We start from the raw sequence: 16,619 nt of genomic DNA on the forward strand, positions 1-16,619 counted from the left end.
CTTGGGCCTCCAGCGACAATGATGGATCTAGGAGTACCCCCAGACTATGAATCTGATCTTTTTATTATTACTACTACTACTACTACTACTATTATTATTATTATTATTAAAAAGAAAAGAAAAACAAAACACAACAACAACAGAAACAGAAACAGAAACACAACAACAATACACATGCAGTGAAATATCTCTTAAGATTGTAAAATATCTACCTTTGGCTCCCCTTACACAACAAATGCTTATTATTATTCTCTAGTTCTTGTCTTAGTTGTATATCATACACTGAGTTCACAGACATTATCTCCTTTCTCCTAATTTTAACAACAACAACAAAAAGAGAATCAACCATCTCAAAGTTCAAAATCCACATACATAGATATCATTTTTCTCTATTTCTTGTACAAATTCTATAAAAGGTTTCCAATCTAACATAAATCTAGTTGTTGACCCTTCTTTAATTATAATAGACAGTTTTGCCCTCTCTGCCGGCTCCATCATTTTCATGATCCACTCGCTCACAGTTGGTATTGTTTCATTCTTCCACTTTTGTGCGACCTTGCAGCCATTGTACTACGAACCTGATCTTTCAGAGGGAGTGCAACCCCATCCAGAACAGGCAATGCGCCTATCTCCTGGACCTGGGAACCACTCACCCACAGGGCTTCCATCTTGCCAGGATTCAGCTTCAGTTTATTGGCCCTCATCCAGCCCATTACTGAGTCCAGTCACTGCTTCAGGACTTGCACAGCCTTTCCTGATTCAGATATCACAGGGACATAGAGATGCGTGTCATCAGCATACTGATGGCATTTAGCTCCAAATCCCCTAATGACCGTTCCCAGTGGCTTCATATAGATGTTAAACAACATTGGGGACAAGCTGGTACCCTGCGGGACCCCATAGCTCAATTGCCAAGGGGCCGAGGAAAAGTCGCCCAATGCTGCTGTCTGAAGTCGGCCCCATGAGTAGGACTGGAACCACTGTAGCACAGTGCCCATACCCACCCCACAGAGTCGATCCAGGAGGATACCGTGGTCAATGGTATCAATTCAAAAGGCAATGAGAGATGGAGCAGAATTAACAGGGTTGAACTCCACCTGTCCCTCTCTCGATAAAGGTCGACCAAGGCTCATTCAGTCCCGTAACCAGGACGAAACCCAGATTGAAATGGGTCTAGATAATCAGCATCCTCCAAGAGAGCCTGCAGTTGCTCTGCCACAACCCTCTAAAATACCTTCCCTAGAAAAGGGAATTCGAATAATTTGAATTCATTAACGGTGGAGTTTATAGGCAAACAGACATCCCTATGCACCCCCCCAATTCCACTTTAGAATTTGTTTGTAGTTTCTTTGATACCAGGCCATTGTCTGCAAAAATAAATTCCCTGTCGTCTTCTCCCTGTGGAGAAACCAGAGGAGACAGTGCGCCATACTTCCAAAATAGTTTCTGGAGCAGCCAAGTCCAATGATTTTGGGATTATGAACTATCTTTCCCAGCTGCTCCAATCTGAGTAATAGTGAAGAAATGGACATTAGAGGAGCTGCCAAAAGGAATGTGGACTTCCTCACTTCAGGAGAAAGTAGAAAGACCAATGATGGTCAAGCAAAAGTGGTTGATTGATTGACTGATTGATTTCATTTCAATACCATCCAATAGCCGAAGCTCTCTGGGCAGTTCGCAAAAATTAAAACCAAAAAGCACACAGTAAAACAATATAAAATATAAAAACATTAAAACCACAATATAACAATACAACCAGAATAAAACCAGCGTAAAACCTTGCAGCAATGCAGAGATTTAAAATGCAGATTTTAAACAGCAAAGCTAGAAGTCTAGAAAGCTAAAAGTCATGGTTGGGACATGAACGCAACTGAAATTTCACACACTGTGGTTTTAGACTTCTTTATTCCTTCATTTCATTTCTAGATTGCCCAATAGCCAAAACTCTTTGGGTGGTTCACAAAAATTAAAACCCCAAATACCACATGATAAAAAGATAATATAAAATCTTTAGCATACGTGTTTTTTGAAACAAGCTAAAACAGCTAAAAACAATAAACAACAAAATAATAGGACAAATGACATTAACGCTCCCCCCCCCATCATATGTCATCAAATGTCTTAACCTGGAGGTGAAAAGAAGATGATGTTGGTGTCAAGTGGACCGCATTGGGGAGAGCATTCCATAATCGAGGGGGCCACCCTAAGAAAGCTCTCTCCCTTTTTGCTGTCCTCCGAAACTCCCTCGAAGGAGGCACTTAGAGGAGAGCAGCCTCAGATGTTGATCGTAGTGTACCAGTAGGTTCTTGAGTTGAAAGATCTTATTTTCAGTGAATGGGCACGCAATATGCATGTTTCGATAACATCGGAGCTTGGCAGATGGCACCTGTTGAGGAAGCACTTCAATGACAAAATATCCATGCTGCATGTTTACAGGCAGCAAAGACAGCTTTATAAAATAGCGTGTGGCTGACTTCCTTGAGTCTTGCTATGCAAAATGTGTCAAAATCACCAGTCTGACTCTTCATGATGTATTGGGAGATGTTGATGATCAACAGCAAAGCTCTGTCAATGCTTCAGAATATATAAAATGGTTTTCCTCATCCATGACCAGTGCAGGGCTGGCCCTGGGCAGAGTGAAGCAACTGCCTCAGGTGGCAGATGTGTGTGTGTGTGGGGGGGGAACAGAAGTGGTGGTGGCATCCCATTGGCCATTCCTCCTCAGCTCTCCCCAGCCAGTCCCTGGTCTTGGAGGACAAAGCTGTGTGTCTTGCACCCCCTAAACTAGCTAGCTGCCTTTGCTGGTATTGAAGCAAGATTTAACTGCAACTCTTGTCGGCTTCTGTACATGGAATGAAAGGGAGGGCATCTTCTTCTTTGCCTCAAGCAGCACAATATTAGGGGCCGGCCAGTGCCATCATCTGGCAAGACTGGGCAGCTGCCGGAGCCCAAAGATGGGAGAAGGGCCCACCAAGCAGAGTCTTAGAACAGGTACTAAGCCCTGATCCTAAAAACACCTGGCCATAGCTATTCATGATGTAGTAAATTCCAGATTGGACTTGGGGATGGATGGATGCCCCCGTCCAGGTGCCTGTCGAGCCACTGCCCCCTTGCATGCACTCCCCATAAAGACCCCATCTAAATGGCCCGTCGATGCCTGCAATATTGCGTAGATGAGGCCTTTATGGCTGTGATGTGCGCAGTATTAAATTTATGAAAGTTCCTGAGTTGCCTTTTTTTTTTTTTTGCAAAATGGCGGCCATGGGAAAGATGGGTGCTTGTGAATGTCTCAGGATAGGTGAGGGCGGCTCGGCGAGCGTGGGGGGGTGTGAGCAGTTGTAGCAGCTCAGTGGGCGCAGCCTGGCAGTATGAGAGGGGGGGGAGTCCGATGGACTCCCTAACTGAGCCAAGTGCCCACGCCATCCTTAATTGGACTACTGTCATGCCATCTATTTGGGGCTGCCCTTGAAAAGTGTCCAGAAACTTCAACTGGTTCCAGACGCTACTTTCCAACACAGACTGGCCAGATAGCACATTAGTCCAGCATTATTTCATCTGAATCCATTCATTTCTAGGCTCAATTCAAAGCGCTGCTGCTTTCCTTTAAAGTCCTTCGGGATACCTGAAGGACAGCCTCTTCCGGTACACACCTCCAGCACACTCAGACAGCCGTCCTCCATGCTCAGTAGATGGGAACAAGAGATGTGGTGCTCCCGATACAGAAAGTTCTCCTTTGCGAGGATTATCTCCGGCCAAATCACAGTTTAGGTTCTGTCGTACGGTGAAAGCATGGCTTTCTTTCTAAGAGGCATGGTGAATGGCTCTGTGGCTGATTTTCTCTGCTGCTGTTGAAGGGTTTGGTTTTCTGTGATCTGCGTCGTGTTGCAGTCTCTTTTATCAGCTTTAGTATATTTTCCGATGTTGTGTACTTGTTTTTGGTTTGATGGCTGTTAGCTGCTATGGGTTTAAAAAAGAAAAGGAAGGAAGGAAGGAAGGAAGGAAGGAAGGAAGGAAGGAAGGAGAGATATACATTTTAATAATAAATATAAATCCATTCATGCTTAGGGGTGGACGGACTCGTTGGAGCCTCTGCTCAGCGGGTGCTCGAGCAGACACCGCTGCTACTCACCTGTGCAGGCCAGGCTGCGCGAGCCCTTGGAGGGTTCGGAGAGCTGTTTGGGAGCCCATCGCAGCTTTCTTCTGCTCCATATGAGCCGCCAACTTTTACGCAAGATGGGGCTCTATATTTTTGTATATTTAGTGTTGCACACAACGGTGACCGTAAAGGGCCATTTCCACAACATTAGAGGCCTCTAACGTTGTGGAAATGGCCCTTTATGGCCACCATTGTGCACAACACTAAATATACGAAAATATAGAGCCCCATCTTGTGTAAAAGATGGCAGCTGGAAAGGAGGACGGGCAGCTGCTGGGCCTGAGTGGATGGGTCCAGTAAGTCCTAGCCGCTCGCACAGCTCGGCAGGCAGGGGTGGCAGCTCGCTGAGCTGGATTCAGGGTGGGTGAGCGGGGAGGGGGGAGTCTGACGGATTCCCACACCCAGTCAGGTGCCAGCACCATCTGAGTGCATGCTTCCCTCTGTCCTCTGGTGCTTGGGAAGATCATGGTTGTGATGTGAGTTGCATGCTGTTACTGAGATGGGGTATGTCACACCCAAGGGCTTCTAACCTTCCAGTCATTTTTACTAGCTTTTTTCCCATTGCAGTTTTGTGTGTTTTGCATGTTTACAGGGATTGATGACATCTGAAAGCATCGCTGTTCATCTCATATTGTGAGAAAGTCATAGCATGAAATGTGTAAATTAGAGGATGACACACGATCCATGAGAATGAATCATTTGCGTGACTGGCTCCCTAACAGATCTACAGCTGAAACACTGGGAAATGTACTTATCCATACAAAACCATCTCATATGTATGTAGGCTTGGCAATGTGGATCTTGAACCCAGTGCCTCTTGACTCTGCTTCCATGGCCCACCCAGGTGCTCAGTGAATCCAGCCCCTTTTATGGATTCATGTTTAGAGGTGGGAGTAGCAATATTTCCTGCCCCAATTGGTCTGCCTTCATTCTAGCCAAGACTGGATGCTCCAAGTATAAATACTGCAGGTACATCAGTGCAACCTTCCCCATGTTGTCTCTTTTCTCCGATCCACAGACGCAGGTCAAGCTCTCTTGCCACCTGAAATGGGAGGACACATGCTGCTGCCACCTCATGACCTTCCCCCCTCTGCCCCCTCCACCAGTGTATTGCAGCCTCCGCTCTGTCCCCCTTCTTGCAATCCCTCCAGCTCTATGGAGAGCTGTGTGACCAGAAGAAGCAGTCTCCCAGGAGCTCTTGCAAGAGCCCTACAGCTGCTTCTTCCAGCCATGGGGCTCTTGAAGGGGAGAGGGAAAGTGGCCGATCCAGAGAGCCCTGCTGGCCACTCCCTCATTACAGCAAATGCCACAGCGGAAGAGTAGCTGGCAGGGCTCTCTAGAGCACCCGCTGGAGGCAGTGATGGGAGGATTCAATTCGCCACTCCTCCAGCTCTGCCACCTGATGCAGGTGCCTCATCCTGCTGCATTGGTGGCCGAGCCCTGCCAATCCATACTCCACAGACTTCCTGTGTTTCCTAAACTTCGGTTTCCTGCTGCCCTTGTCTTTCTGGTGTTCTTGCCTAGCTGGATTTCAGCCTCACATAACCGTCTGTCCTTTGCTGTTCCTGCTCCTTGGGCAGTTCCTCTGTGCCTGCCCTCACCACCTTGGACTGGATTCCTAGAATTTGATCCTGACTTTTCCATTGGTGTTGCACTTTGAATGTGACACTGAATGGATGATTCTTTGGTGCAGACCTGTGTTATGGAAACTCTACTCAGCTTAGGGCTGCAGATATACCCAGTGCAGCAAGATGGATTGTAACACCTTCAAGTCCTTTTCAAGTTCTTAATTCTATCTGACAAGAAGTCACCTCTTGTCCAGAGTTCAGGACCTGGGCAAGGTTATAGGCAGAAAAAAAATCTAGAACCAAACCTGGAGTGGGCATTCCAACACAGGACCCCAGCTGAGGTTGGTGTTTGAAACATATCAGGTCAGAGATACTGTCCTGTTGACCAGGTGAGGACAGAAGGCCAGACTTTTAAAATATTTATATACAGGCCTGGCCAATCCAGAGGCCTCATACTGCCTGCCAATCACAAAGGCCAATGTTGCATATCCCTTTTCTCTTCTGTGCTTGAAGAGAGTTCTGGGGCTGAGCATACACAATCCTAGATAGGGTAGGTCTCAGCATGCCTACCATGAGGGTCCCAGTTCAAACTCTCAAGTTCCCGAAATCAAGGCCTTGCTTTTGTTCCCCATTTTCTCATATGTGGGTGCTTGAAGATTTATTATGCTACGCATTTCAGTGCTGAAACACTTTTAACATATTGAATCAGTTCAGTAACTGGCATTCTTCCAGTGATGCAGCTTCAGTATGAAACACCAATAAAAATTCCTAACATTCAACTCCACTGAGGACTGAAGAGTGAGGCAAAAAAGTGTGATAAGAGCATGAAGGACTTTCTGCTTTGAAAAGGCGGCTTCTAATTTGCCTCATACTTGGCTCCTGCACTGACAGCAGCGTATGTTGTAGGTGGAGGCACTTTGTCCCTCTTTCTTTAGGAAACGATAGCTTTATTTTAAGGTCAACGCTTCACATTTTCTTGACACATTGGCCAACAAAGGAGATGCTTCAACACAGCTCACCATAAAACATTTATTGGGGTGGGGAAATGGCCTGTGGTATTGGATGGAAATCTGTGATGACCCTAGGGGAAAAATACTGCTTTAACAGGACAAGGAAGGATTTATCTAACTGCATGTGAATTTTCATCCGGAAAAATGTTCTTCTGCACCATAATTACTGGGAAGACTCCGATTGATTTTTAACAGGATTTTGGTTAAACCATTAGGACAGCAGCTAGAGACCTCTGTGTGTACTGTACTAACCAGTTTCCAAAATCTGTGCTAAGAAAAGCTGAATTCTGTGACTGGAACACATTATGTTAATTAAGCAAAATCTGAGCACATGCTTAGTTTGCATAGGAGAAAAAAATGGACTTCTGTATAGAAGGAACAGTAAGGAAGATAGGAAGGACACCAAAGAACAATCTCTTGACCAGTAGAAGCCCTGCTCAACCCCTTTCTCTACTTTCACCAGAGAATTGCATGCACATTTTAAAGCTTTGCTGCACTGCCATAAGGGCTAGAAGCTTGATTCCCCGCCCCCCCCGGCCCCCTCCCCAAGACATGTGTGAACTGACTCAGTTAAAAAATATAATGAAGGTTCCATCCGTGGTGCTTGATGTGTGATAGCTCACGTGCCCCGACTAATTCAGGGGTCTTAAACATGGTGCCCATGGGTCACCTCTCTGCCTGCCAGGCTGCCTGCCCCTCCTGATTTTAATTTGATTTCTTAAGGGGTTTTAAAGCATGTTTTTTTTTTAACTGGATGGCTGGCATGCTACAAAGCAAAGTGCTGCCCTCCAGCACCAGCTATATTTGGGCTCAAAAGCGTGATTTTGTGTTTCGGAGCTCAGGCACTATCTCTGCCTTGTACTTTGGTTCTTGTGAAGATACTTTTCTTATGAGTGTTTTGTGACTGGCCATGCCTGCCATGGCAGCCATTTTGTGAGAGCACCTACCACACTCTCTCAAAATTCCGAGTTTGCCCACTGACTCAAAGAGTTTGGGGACCCCTGAACTAATTGTGCTTCATCAAGCGATGAACATGCATATCTGCTGCACAACATTCCTTTTAATTTGTTGGGTGCATGTTGCATTATCCTGCATCTGTAACTTTGAATGTAATACCTACATGAACTAAAAATGTACATCCGATTTTAAGGATATTTCTCGACTGCTTTTGATCCCGCGGTAACAACATTGATCGCCTACACAAAATGCAAGATGGGAGTCTATATACTGTCAAGAATGAATTTTCCCAGTGTCTCTATTCTTTCTTGCAGCCGGATGTGCCTGACTTTCGAGCAGTCTGGCTACCCTCCTGTTCAGATTAACTACAAAGGGGCTTGTGCAAGAAGAGGAATAGCCAGCAACGGAAAGCAGGAATTTGTTACGATATTCCTGTCCTAAGCATTTGCTTAACAACCCCTATATATGTTCTATTTTAGGAAATTCTCTATGGGAATAACTCAGACTAGAAGACATTAAATCTATGCTGAGTTTCTCCACTGGGGGAGTGGGATGAGTGTATATCATACCAAAAGGTTCAGACCTGGGATCTCTGGAAAGCTATTCATGTGTGTTATTTCTGGAATCATTCCAATAAGGGATGAGTGGGAAACTTGTTCTATTTAGGGAGAAATCCTTGTTGGGGGGGGAATTGTAAAAGCGGCATGTGCCAGCGACCAGCATCAATTAGCTTCGTTTTAATGAAATACACAGCCGTGAGAATATTATATGCTCATTGAATGGCGCTACCTCAACCCAAAGCTCAAAGGAAATTGCTAGGAACCCTTCTTTTTTCCCTCTCTTGCTTTAGCCTTTTGGGCATGAACAGAAGTGAGGGAAAGAGAGAGACCATTGTAAGGGGCTCAGAGGAGCTGCCCTCCCAGAATTCCCTTTAAAATGTGGCTCATTTGAGGAAAGGATTACATGACCTCATGCGCAAGGGCACTGCACACACAGAGCTGATGCATTGTTAGGTGAGGTTTGTGGGTTCTTCGTCTCATCAAAAGGAATGGTTCTTTCTCAACGCACAACACCGATTGGGTCACGATGCTTCCCAGCCATTAAGAAGCAGCATTGCTTTTCAGTAGAAATAAACATTGTGCCTTTCCCTACTATGGGACCATGGACTCCCGTTACACCTACTCCAGACTAGGGATGTGTGGACTGTGTAAAATCCATTCCGTCCATGTTTTGTGACTTGTCAGGTGCCTTTTGTTCTGTTGTCCACGCATAGACGGATGCAATTTTTTTCGTCATGCAGAAAAATATGTATTTACATAAGTATTGCATCATTTACTTTAGAATGTAATATTTAGCGTATTGTCCCCCACTCCATTCAACGTTTTCTCAGCAGAAACGTACGTATTTTCCTACGAATTGATATGTGGAAATTTCAGGAAAGTAAAAAAATCATCCAGAAGTCCATGGACTCCACACAGCCTGAGGGGGTCCCTCCGCAGTGGATTCCGCATGTCAGAATTTTAGAAATCCAAGCTCATTTTAGTCCATCTCGAATTTCTCCCTACTCCAGACCCGCCAAACCAAATGCAGCCCACCAACTGGCCACTTATGAATTTCATAGCACTCTTAGGGCACAATCCTATGCATGTTGAGACAGAAAAAAAGCCCTACAACTCCCAGCATACCCCAGCGAGCCATGGGAATTATATGGCTTTTGTCTGTCTAAACATGCATGAGATTGCAGCCTTATTCTATTATTGGCCATAATTGTGGTCTCATATTTACTTATTTATTAAATGTATATACCACCCAACTGGCAGATGCCCTCAGGGTAGTTTACAATTATGAGAAACCAAAAACAATAAATACAACAATAAAAGTATAAAAACATTGAAAATATTAAAGTTGTAGAGAGCCAGAAGTTAGGGATGTCAGAGAATTCCGCCACAGACTCCAGTGGCAGAACGGCCTCCCCACCCCACCCCACGGAATCCCCTCGGGACAGAGCTTACCTGGTGGTGGATGCGGCGGCTCCGGCAGCGGCGGCTGTGGCAGCGGCTGTGGCAGCGGCGGCTCCAGCTGGTCTCCTGGCCACTGCCAGGCTGCTGCGGCTGCAAATGGCGGCCATTATAGCGGCCGCCATTTGTGTGGCTGCCTTTTGCTGTGATAGGCTACATAAATACTTACGTAGCCTATCATGGCTTGGCAGCCACGCAAATGGTGGCCGGCATAGCGGCCGCCATTTGCGGCCGCAGCAGCCCGGCAGCGGCCGGAATTCCGGGAAGAACCAGCCGGGGAGGATCCTGGGGGGAGGGTCGGAGCGCCTCCTCCCCACCACAGATGCCCTGGAACGGACGGGTGAGTAGGATTCATACGTCCCCACCAGAAGTAAAGTTAACTGGTTAAAGATTGAATGCCTGCTGGAAGAGGAAGGTCTTAATATGGCATCTAAACATATTTAGTTGAGCTGTGTGCAAACAGCCTCTCAAAATTCTCCAGAGTATTTGTGGGCAGAGAAATTGAGGTGGGGGGGGGACAATTTCACCGAATTTCTCTAAGGAGAGGAGAAATTATCCAACACTTTCTCATAGATAGGATTCACAATTGGCAGGGGTTGTAGCACAGATTCTATCTTTTTTCCTCAGGGTTTTTTTTTTTTTTCTGCTGCCACTACAAGTGTTGAGGCTTCCACTTTTCTGCATCATTCTCAGGGCACTTTATAATTTATTTTGGTGGTGTTTTTGAGCTTGCCTAATCACTGCGATGTGGTGAAGGGTGCGGCGTTTTCTTTCTGTTACACATCTCCCAATTGCTCAGCAGCCTCCAGGGCTGCCTGGGAGGTGAAAAAACGCTGAAAAAGCCGTATGGAAGGAATGAAGTTATTGTTTATTTATTTATTCATTCATTCATTCATTCATTCATTTATTTTACGATATTTATATACTGCTCCACATCAAAGATTTCAGAGTGGTGAACAACAAGATAAAAGAATAAAACTCCATAATTAAAACAATTAAAATATTTTAAAAGAAGAATTATGTCTTCCCCTGGGCTTTAATTGAAGTGTGGAAAGCTGAGGAGGCTACAGATTACCACAGAGATGATTGTGCAATGAAAGACAGGACACTTGTGCACACTCTTTGACCACCTCCTAAGTAAGGTAAGCACAAGAACCTTGAACCGAACCCATGAGAATTTCTCCAAAATTTCTTCTCCTTTAAATTTCTTTTTGAAAGCAATTTCTTTTCTATCCAATTGAGTGAGAATGGTTGAAAAAATATGGGAGAAATTTCAGCACAGCACTAATATATAGTAAATGCATGAGGCAGATATCCCTGGGAAGGAAATTCCACAGGCAGGGAGCCACTACAGAGAAGGCTCTTTGCCTGGAAGCCACCCGTCGCACCATTGCAGGCGGCAACACCTTAGCGATTGGGCAGGAAATATGGTAGTAGCGAGAGTGTTGGATTTGAACCAGAGAGACCTGGGTTCAAATCACTGCTCAGCTTGGGAAGCTCCTTGGATGATCTTAAGGCAGACATTCTTGCTCCGTCCGACTTTACCCATACTCTTGTTGTGAGGCTACGATTGGACAATGCTATTTGCACTACCTTGAAGTCCTTGGAGGAAGTGATGGGCTGCAAATTGTAATAAATAAAATGATGGTTCTTAGCTTCCCTGCCTGGATTTGTTGTTGGTTGTTGTCATGAAGTTTCCTTTTCCATTTAGGTAATTGTGTTTTAATATGAGTGTCCGATCAATTTTTTGAAGGTGGTTTTACAGCTAATTGTTGCATTTCAATCCAGCGCTCTTATAAGCACAGAGGCTGACGTTATGTCCAGGTCTTTACACAAAGGCACCATTTGAAGCTGCTGGCGTCTCTGTTTGCTCCCCCATCACTTCTTGTGATTGCCTCGTATTAGCCTTGTACCCTGTGTAGAGTTACTTACCTGGCCAAAGCTGAGAGATTTCTTTCCATTAAGCTGGCAATGACAGACAGCAATCATCAGTTCTGTGTCTTGGTTCACTGACTTGGGCAGCATTTGTGTGAGCATGGAGCCCTGAAACAGCTAGTTCTCATGGAAGGCATTCCTTATCTTTGGGATGGCCTGCCCCTCTAGAGCATGTAGGCAGAGCCAAAAGTTGTTTCTTCTGGTAGGAGCCGCCCTGCCCTCCCAGACTGAGCTAAGAGGTTGAGCCAAATTGCTTTCTGTTGACTTTTTTAGTTTTTTCACTGCCCTACCCTGCCCGGCATGTCCTAGAAGGGACTGCTGGGTTTGCATTTAGTGGGGGGGGGATCACTTTCGCTCTCAGAGGAGGCCACTTTGCCGTCCATGCAGTGGCCCCTCCAATTCTCCCTCCAACTCCAGTGTACCAGCAGAGACCAGGAGGGAAAGGCTGTAGCAGCCAAGAATCAGGCTGTGCCATGCCCAGATTCACTGCAGAGGCCTCTCGTCTCCGTGTTCGCCAGGCTTAGTGTACCGGCTGAGGCCCAGGCAGGGCGACTGCCTGGTGACCGCGAGTAGACCATGAGGCCTTGCTACTCCGCTGCCCCCACCTCACAGACAGACGGAGGATGCTCCAAATCTCTCCTCCCCCAGCGCAAACATGACGGGAAAGAGAGATGAGGTTCTCCATGACTCGGAAGCCCAGGAGTATGCCACCAAACAGAGGAGCATGCCAAATGTCCGGAGGCATGAGTACTGTTCCACGTTCACTGCCTAGCAGTCAGCAGGGCCTTGCTGGACCTGGGGGAGGGGAGAAAGACCTGGGGGCATTCTAGATCCTCTCCCCTTCCTACTTACAAGAAGAAGAGTAAGGGGAGCAAAAGGGAAGGAAGTTCCAAGGGCAGAAACATAAAAAACGACTACAAAGCCCATGAAAACTCCCCTTCTTTGTCTTCATGTTCCTCAGAGAGATGCCAGCATTCGGAGTCTTCATCTCGACACTCTTCAGAGCTCTGTACCTTCACCCAGTTCCTCCATATCGGGGAACGCAGCGGGCAAAGGAAAAAAGAGACACCACAGTGCTCATGCTTTAGCACCTGGGGCCAGTGGGACAAAGCCCAAGAAAAATCCCTTGGGGCTTGAGTCCCCCTAGGAAGACAGTGAGAGGGAAATTGGAGGGCTTTCGGAGGAGGAGGACTTTTTTAACCTGGCCTTTGCCCCTTTCCCCAACTCCTTTCTTGAAGTATGGACATCGGAGTGTGCTAATCTGGCCAAGACAAAACCTATTTCCAAGCTGGTCAACAAATTATATACTCCGCTTAGCAAAACAGTGGAGCTCTTCAGAGTTCAAATCGCAGATGCTGTAGTGGCTGCCCTTTCTTCCTCAGCAGTTATCCTAGCAGAGGGGGATACCGGTTCCAGGAATCAGTGCAATATGAGGGTGCAGATTTAGGCAAACACTTTGAGGCATCAGCTGCGGCCTTCAGGGTGTCCACCACCAACTCCAGAGCCATCTTAAAGTGGGCAGAAGACCTAGCAGATGCAGATTTCACTCCTAAGCCACTAAAGGACAGTTCCAAGAAAATTGCCCTCACAGTGTCACTTCTAGCAGACTCGGCACTAGATGCACTACAACTTAATGCCAGGGCAATAGCTACCAACACTCTTGCTATGAGAAACATCTGGATGCTCACCTGAGAGTCCATAGGCACTAGATGCACTACAACTTAATGCCAGGGCAATAGCTACCAACACTCTTGCTATGAGAAACATCTGGCAACCTCACCTGTGGGTCCAGGGTCTCAATCCCACCTGGTGATCTCCATTTTTTAAGGAGCCAACCTGTTTGGTTGGACCCCTGGAGAACATTTTGGTCAAAACCAAAGACAAAAAGAGCCCTTCCTACAGCTAAGAAGGAAGACAGACAGAATGAACAGATATTTTCCTTTCAGACCAGCAAATATTCTCCTAGGGCCCATCTGTCAGGGGCAGGGAATCCAAGTCCAGGTGGAATCACCCTGCCAGGACATCTACCAACCCTGGATTCACTGCCAGGTCATCCAGCAAACATTCAAAGAAACGCCAGTCTTCCTGATGCCATCAGGGCCTCGAATTGCCTTCAGATTGGGGGATACCTACTTCACCTCGCCCAGATCTGGAAACATGCTACTGTGGGCCTCTGGGTGAGATATGCACTGGAGATTCCTTTCCTGCCCAGGGACACGTTTGTAGCATCTCGATCGTAGGACCCATCTAAACTTCAGAATATCCTGAGAGCTATAGAGCACCTTTTATTGATTGAGGCCATAGAACCTGTTCTGGACAAAGACATTCGTTGTGGGGTTTATTCCATTTTTTCCTTTGTGATTATGAGTCTCCTCATGTCTCTGGTGGTGCACCTTCACACAAAAGGCATATGCCTGCATCCATATTTAGATGACATGCTCATTTGGTCACCCACAGAGAACAAATGCTGGCAGGACATTCAGATGACTTAGATTGTCTACAGGAACATGGGTTCATGGTCAACTGGGAGAAGAGCTATCTGACCCCTCCCAGCGATTGATCCACCTGGTGGTGATTCTGGACACAGCAGCTCTAAACATCTCATGGAGGAAAGACACCACAAGACTTAGCAGTTAGTCTCTGTTGTTTTCAGGTTAAAGACAGCAGCCGTGAGGCTCCTAGCACAGCTTCTAGGTATGTTGGTGCCTTGTCAGGACTTAGTTCTCTGGGATCGCCTTTATACTCAGCCCCTCCAGTACCTTCTTCTTCCTTTTCAGGACCAAAATAGCCACTCAAACGCACACCAAAGTGATGATTCCAGGCAAGCTCAGTAAAGAACTTTGCTGGTAGCTGGAGCCAATGAGACTCAAGCAGGGACAGGCCATGATGATACCTATGAGGAAATCTTCATGATGGATGCCAGCTTCTTCAGATGGGGAACCAATCTGGGGCAAAAGGCGACACAAGGGACCTTGTCGGAAGGAGAGAAGTCAGAGAGCACCAACTGGCTGGAACTGAAAGCTGACTTCTTGGCCTTTTGAGTGTTTACTGAAGATTTAAGCAACACCTATGTATTGATCAAGTCAGACAATACTATGGCCAGAACTTACATGAACAAGCAAGGTGGATCTCGGTCATCATCCTTGAATCACCTAGTGAAGGAGAAGCTGTCCTGGACAGAAACTCTTCTACACTCTGTCCAAATGGAGCATCTGGCATAAGAACATAAGAAGAGTCATGCTGGATCAGACCAAGGGTCCATCTAGTCGAGCATTTTGTTCACACAGTGCCAACCAGCTATCGGCCAGGAACGCTCAAGCAGGGCATGAGTGCAACAGCACCCTCCCACCCATGTTCCCCAGCAACTGGCAGGGGTGACCAATTTCATAGCAGATTGGCTCAGCTGTGCATCCATCTAGGAGTCAGAGAGGCAGCTCAATCCCCACGTTATTTCTTCAGCTGACACATCAGTTTGGGAGACCAGTGATGTTTTCCACTCGGGAGAACACTCAGCAACCTCATTTCCTATCCAGATTTTCATGCCTAGTGCCGAAGGAACAAACTCATTTGAATTTCCATGTCTGAGCAGGCTCCTGTATGTGTTTCCACCTTTTCCTCTGTTGCCCAAGGTGATCCACAAATCAGAAGATTGTCGGCAGAAGTCATCCTCATTGCGCCACACTGGCTGAGATATAACCCTGATTTCTGGAGCTCGTCGACCTGTTTCAACAGAATCCGTGGAGTATCCAAACACAGCAGGACCTGCTGCTATAGGGACCAATAGTTCATCCTCATCTGGACCTCTTCTGGCTGACAGCCTGGAAGTTGAGAGGCAATGGTTAGAGCAATGGGTATATTCACTTGCTAATGCTTCTCTCCTCTAGACAGGCCTCAACAAATAGGGTCTACAACACAACTTGGAAAGCATTGTTGAGTTGCCGTCAGAACAAATGGCGGGTGCCTTCCACTGATGGGATTACAGAAATACTAGAATTCCTTCAGGCAGGTTTAGATAAGGGATTGAGGACCAGCACCCTTAAGCAGCTCTCAGTCATGTGCTGAGATGTGAGGGCAAGGCATCTATTTCATCACATCTTATGTATACAGATACATTTTATCTGTATGTGGTTCCAAGCTGGAAGTTCTGGGTATTGTTTACCTTTCATGTTTTTTAAATGTTTTTTATACATTTGTTCTGGGCATAGTTCTGTTTATTCTCTTTTACATTGCAGGATTGAAGGATTGCTTGCTCTGCCAGTCCAGTTTGGGAGGGCAGGCCAGCTTCTCCCCTTGCCTACATGCTCCAGAGGGCGGGACCATCCTGAGGTTAAGGACTGCCCCAGTGAAGGCTGGTGGCTTTCATGTTAATGGGGCAGTGAATCCACTCTGGGTTTCAGTCAGAACTTTTCAGAACTTCAGAAAAGCTATCCAAGGTGCGAACATGTCCTTTCTACCAGCACCTAGAGATCTTGTTATTCTTGAAATGGCTGATAAGCTGCAACCAGGTGGGAATGTCCCATCCATGTAGGGATGTCAGAGAAATCTGCAGCAGCATCAAATGAGTTCTGATCTATATGAATCTGACCTGCATATTCTGCAGCAGACCAGCTTTTCCTGAGTTGCACAGATTCTGTGGACTTGCAGACCGTTGTTTTTTGTTTTTTTTTTGCTTTCCAGAATTTTACACAAATTTAGTCGTAGAAAAATATGTAAAACTAGAAAAAAAAAACTGGCCAAAAAAGTTTGTGCATTTCCTCCATAGGCTAAAACATGAAAATGCACATTTGGGGGGGATTAGCACATTTGGGAGGTGGATTTGCACATTTTTGCAAGCGCAGATCTGCACAAATCTGAATTTGCCCAAGTGGGAATTTGCACAACTTTGGGAAATCGGGAAAACTCTGATTCTGTCAATGAATGAAAGGCACCTGACAATCCACAAAATGCAGATGGAACGGATTCCACAAAATCTGTA

The 16,619-nt window shown here is 46.2% G+C and overlaps 1 protein-coding gene across 1 annotated transcript in view; it reads left to right on the top strand.

Annotated features, from left to right (window-relative positions):
• The window catches only part of ADAMTS17 (ADAM metallopeptidase with thrombospondin type 1 motif 17), a 269,363-nt gene that overhangs the window by 132,358 nt on the left and 120,386 nt on the right, over positions 1-16,619 (top strand). The gene's annotated exons all lie outside the window — the stretch shown is intronic.

This window comes from Heloderma suspectum, chromosome 11 (assembly GCF_057233095.1).
Source record: "Heloderma suspectum isolate Gila_16-S chromosome 11, 16-S_ref, whole genome shotgun sequence".
Classification (NCBI taxonomy): domain Eukaryota; kingdom Metazoa; phylum Chordata; class Lepidosauria; order Squamata; family Helodermatidae; genus Heloderma; species Heloderma suspectum.